Source organism: Pan troglodytes, chromosome 2 (genome assembly GCF_028858775.2).
Source record: "Pan troglodytes isolate AG18354 chromosome 2, NHGRI_mPanTro3-v2.0_pri, whole genome shotgun sequence".
NCBI classification, from domain to species: Eukaryota; Metazoa; Chordata; class Mammalia; order Primates; family Hominidae; genus Pan; species Pan troglodytes.
In genome coordinates this window covers 13,923,163-13,928,933 of record NC_086015.1, presented here as the reverse complement: position 1 = coordinate 13,928,933, position 5,771 = coordinate 13,923,163, and positions in this window count along the sequence as shown.

Genomic DNA, 5,771 nt, shown 5'->3' with positions numbered 1-5,771 from the left:
TTCTAATGCTGGAGGCATGAAGTGAGAAACTTGGTTCTATTCCAAAACAATCCTTCTTCTTTACCCTTATCTTCTGATCTCTCACAGAGAAAATATTGGTTAATTGCTTCTGGTTAAGGTATGGGAGGAGAAGCAGAAAAGAAATGGAGATAAGAAGGAAGAGAGGAAGGGAAAAAAGGAAGGAAGGAAAGAAAGAAGGGAGGGAGGGAAGAAAGGAGGGAGGGAGAGAAGGCAGCAGGGAGGGAGGGAGGAAGGGAGGAAAGAAGGGAGGAAGGGAGGAAAGAAAGGAGGGAGGGAGGAAGGGAGGGAGGAAGAGAGGAAGGGAGGGAGGAAGAGAGGAAGGGAGGGAAGGAGGATGGGAGGAGAGAAGAGAGGGAAAGAGGGAAGAAAGGGAAGAAAAACAGCATTCCAGGACCTGCTGGAAAAGTAAAAGGAATAAAGGTGAGGAAGAAAGGGGGAAAAAGAAAAGGAGGTGTGCATTTTATTTATTGTCTTGCTGGTTTACTTATTTATTGTAGAGACTGTTCCAAAAAGTATTTAAGGTAAGAAGCACAGGGGTGAATTCTGGCACAACCTAAGGAAGGGGAGGGATGGGATCAACATTTGCTGAAATCCTACTGTCAGGCTCTGAGTCATGCATTTTGCCCAGTTTATTTTATTTGTACTACAACCCTTGAGTTCACAGTCTTATTACCCCATTTTACAGACTGCAAAACACTCAGGAAGATTAGGTAAAGTCCAAGCACACACACCTAAGAGCTGAAGTCAGCCCCTCACTTGCTGATCTGTCTCCTACGCTTACGCTCTGGAGTTCCTCCCCACCCTTGCCCTCACCCCACATTGCCCCCTCCTACTCGGTGCCTGGCCAGCTCAGGCAGCTTGCATCACAGTAAAGTAAAGCCAGAATGAGTTTTAGGTCTGAGTGAGATTGGAAAAGCCATTCCTCTGACCCTCCCCACCTGCTCCCGTCTCTCCAGGCATCCTACCTGCAAGAGGACACTGTGAGGGGCAAAAAATGTCCCTTCCAGAGCTGGCAGGAAGCCTGTGAGTGCTGCTGACATGCACCTTGTGCACACACATCCCCTTTCTCTGTCTCATACACACACATGCACACACACACACACATCACACTTCACACCTGAGCTGGGGGAAGCCCCCAGAAGGCATGCAGGTACTCTCCCTGGAGTCAGAGGGGGAAAAGGGCTGCCAAGTCTACCAGTCTGCTTGCCAATAGATCAGAGAGCGCTGAGCACCGCAGCACTGTGAGAACTTCAGAAATATGAGGCCTAGGAGATGGTGTCCTAAGAGGATGGGCCAGAAGACCTGGGTTCCCTTCCCTGCCAATTATTCCTCTCTGAGCCTCGCTTTTCTCTTCTGGAGACTCACCGCTATGTCTTCCTGGCCTTTTCTGCCAGAACACACTACTTGGGGAGATCAGAGGGTTTCTGGACCCTGTAGTTCACAGAAGGTACTAAACTTAGCAGTGTGATACAATTGGCAGGGTTAACAATGTAAAGAAAGAAATGAAAGTGTTGGAAAGAAAGGAAAGTAGATCTTATAATAATGTTACCAGTGGTTAGACTTGTAGGAGAGTTGGGATTGTTTGGCAAGTGTCAACAAGGGAGGAGTAACTGTGGCTGGAATAGGAGGTGGCCAATTGGAGTAAAGGCAACAAAGGTGTGTTGTAGGGCTTCAGCACAGAGGCCCTGTCTTCTTGGCAGGTGGCTAAGGCCTGTCTCATCTGTGGTTTGTGTCAAAATGAGCTGACCAAGACTTCATGATTAATGATTAATAGCCTTTACTTGGGAACAAAGCCAGGAGCTCAGGAAGTCCTGGCAGGCCCCTGCACATGCTTAGTTTAGAGTGCACTGTAGGGACCTTGGGCAGCCATTTTTCTTGTCACCGCCTTATCTGTGCATGAACTCTGGTCAGACCATGGAACAGTAGCTCCAGGTTCTTCCTGTAATGGCCAATTCCTAACGTCTACTGGGGCAACTCTGCTCACTGATAGGGAACCCTGGGCAGGAAGGCCCACCAATTAGATCAATGTACACCAACAGTGGGCGAGTATCCCTTCTTTACATCTGCTCTTCCAGAAGGATCAACCTCCAGAATTCTGAGGCAAGAAATTATTGCTGAGAGGTAGAGACTCCCAATCTCAGTGAGGAAGCCAACACTGCTCATCAAGGGAAGGCATTCTGTTACTTATTAAACCCCTACTATGTAGCCTGTTCATACATATTATCTAAGCCTCACAACAATCCTGGGGGTAGCTAAAATGATGCCCATGTGTCAGATCAAGAACAGAGGCTCAGGTATCTTGCACAAAGCAAAAGTTAGTAAAATGCCTGGCTGGAATTCCCACCTATGTCTGTCTAATGTAAGAAATTGTTGGCTGGGCATGGTGGCTCATGCCTGTAATCCTAGCACTTTGGGAGGCCGTGGTGGGTAGATCACTTGAGGTCAGGAGTTCGAGACCTGGCCAACATGGTGAAACCCTGTCTCTACAAAAATACAAAAATTAACCGGGTGTGAGCAAAGGTTGCAGTGAGCTGAGATTGCACCACTGCACTGCAGCCTAGGCGACAGAGTGAGTCTCAAAAACAAAACAAAACAATTTTGTTCATTCCATTATACCACATTGCCTTTCTCATGGCCTGGATTATCTCTAATAGTACCTTCAACTCCTATATTCTCTCCTCCTGTAAAGATCAGGAAATAAATAACCATCTTTCACATTTATATAATGATACATAGTTCATAAAGCAGTTTCACAATATTTCAACTTTTTTTTTTTTTTTTGAGACTGAGTCTCATTGTGTCACTCAGGCTGGAGTGCAGTGGCGCAATCTCGGCTCACCACAACCTTCACCTCCTGGGTTCAAGCGATTCTCCTGCTCCAGCCTCCCAAGTAGCTGGAAGTACAGGCACCCGCCACCATGCCCATTTGTATTTTTAGTGGAGACGGGGTTTCACCATGTTGGCTAGACTGGTCTCAAACTCCTGACCTCAGGTGATTCGCCTGCCTCAGCCTCCCAAAGTGCTGAGATTACAGGTATGAGCCACTGCACCCAGCCACATTATTTGATCTTTAAAACAATCTGTGAAATAGGGAGGGTTGATTTTAGTCCTATGATTGGTAGGTGCATTGGTACTTGAACGTATCTTCTGATTCAAATAATGTTCTTTCTACTAAATCAAGATTCAACAAGGGAATCTTGTTTGCTTCTGGAACAACCATGAGGCAGGAAAAGGTGATAGGAAAGGTCCACGAAAGCAAAATTCCGACAACCTAACAAGCAGAAAACTAACATAAACCAAATGGTTTTGGTTTGTTTACATTGTTGACAATAATTTTCATAATGGGTCTTTGATAGTACTCTAAGTCCATAAAGTACCATTCCAATAACCAAAGAAATTTCAAACTATTTGCATCCCAATTCTTTAAAAATGAGCAATCTGTGTCTGGTGCACATACTAACTCCATTATCCATACATTTCCAACTACTACTGCTCTCCAAATTTTATCTCTACTTCAGTTTGGTTCTATCCTCTGTGAAATACACCCCGACTTTAGTTTACAATAATTCTGTCAATAATTGCATGTGAGGCTGGGCACAGTAACTCACATCTGTAATCCCAGCACTTTGGGAGGCCAAGGCAGGATGATCATCTGAGGTCAGGAGTTCAAGACCAGTCTGGCCAACATAGTGAGACCCTGTCTCTATTAAGAATACAAAAATTAGCCAGGCATAGTGTCACATGCCTGTAATCCCAGCTACTCAGGAGGCTGAGTCAGGAGAATCGCTTGAACCTGGGAGGGAAAGCTGCAGTAAGCCCAGATCGAGCCACTGCACTTCAGCCTAGGGAACAGGGCAAGACTCTGTTTCAAAAAAAAAAAAAAAAAAAAATTAGGCCGGGCGTGGCGGCAGGCGCCTGTAATCCCAGCTACTAGGGAGGCTGAGGCAAGAGAATCGCTTGAACCCAGGAGGCGGAGGTTGTAGTGAGCCAAAATCATGCCACTGCACTCCAGCCTGGGCGACAGAGTAAGACCTTGTCTCAAAAAAAATAAAAATAAAAAAATAAAATAAAAAGAATTGCATGTTTTTCACACCTCCTGCGCAGCACCTAAAAGCAGTAAAATAAGAACTCAGAGAAGGAATTCATGTTCCTTGAATTGAAGGAACCAGAAAGCTCAAGAATTGCCATATTAACTGGGCCTTAAAGGATAATTAATAAAGCAGTACAAAAATAGAAAAGGGAAATTTTTAAGCAAAGGAAACTGGGAAACCACGAAACCTACATGGGGATCCATAAGAGGTTTAGTTGACTAAGACAGCATGAGACTAGGGGTATTGGGAGATAATGCAGGACTGGTGGATTGGGACCACTTTGGAAACCTCAGAGCTTAAGGCATTTAAGTTGCAACAAAGATCATAGTAGGGACTTAATGATCATGGAACAGATAATCCAGAGCTGTACTCTTGGTATATACTCACTTGAACAAAGGAATGCAGGAAGAGGAATGGGTATGAGGCAGAAACACAAAGGTCTGTTTGGGACATACTTATTTTGAGATGATAATTAGGACATCTAGAGGAAGAGGTTTTAGAGTTGTAAGTACTGCCAGCCAGGCGCGATGGCTCACACCTGTAACACAAGCACTTTGAGAGGCTGAGGCAGGAGAAACGCTTGAGCCTGGTAGGTAGAGGCGAGCCAAGATGGCGCTACTGCACTCCAGCCTGGGTGAGGGAAATGAAACCCTGCCTTAAAAAAAAAAAAAAAAAAAAAAGGCCAGGCACGGTGGCTCATGCCTGTAATCCCAGCACTTTGGGAGGTTGAGGAGGGCGGATCATGAGGTCAGGAGATCGAGAGCATCCTAGCTAACACGATGAAACCCTGTCTCTACTAAAAATACAAAAATTAGCCGGGCGTGTTGGTGGGCGCCTGTAGTCCCAGCTACTTGGGAGGCTGAGGCAGAATGGTGTGAACCCGGGAGGCAGAGCTTGCAGTGAGCCGAGATCATGCCACTGCACTCCAGCCACAGCACTCCAGCCTGGGCGACAGAGCAAGACTCCGTCTCAATTAAAAAAAAAAAAAAAAAAAGTGACTCAGTAATGACTAACTACATACACAATGTTTCCAGAGCAAAATAATGACTACATCTCTGGAGAGGGCAGAGCTCTGCAGTTACAGATCTGGGCATCATCCAGAGACAATAAAATCAAGTGCAAAGAGACACATTATCTTTCATGCAATAAATACTGTCAGAATTTTAGGTGTGAAAGGGCCTTTAGTTTAATCACAGATCTCTTCCTTCCTGTTTTTAATGTACTTGCTCCACATCATTAGATATTATGTTCACTGTTTCACATGAATAACAAGTTTCTACTAGATTGTAAATCTCTATAAACCGAGGTACTTTAAAATTCTTTTGGATGCCATTATACAGTAGTAGACTCATAACTGACACCCAGTTAACACTGAAAGATAAATGTGAATATCCAACTAAAAGAAGAGCCCATAACCTAAGCTAGATAAATGAGAATGGACTATTTTATAGATGGAGAGATTAAATGTCTGGCCCATCGTTCTTACCAATCAGCTGTAGGTTAGAACTATGACTTAAGTTCCCCATACCCAGTCTACTTCTCTATGGCCACTGCTAGGTTTCTCAAGGAGCTTCTACCCATCATCTCCTAGTGTCTAAGGCCACACCTTTCAAGCAACACACCTTTCACACTCTATCAAGACCCAAACACAAGGCACAG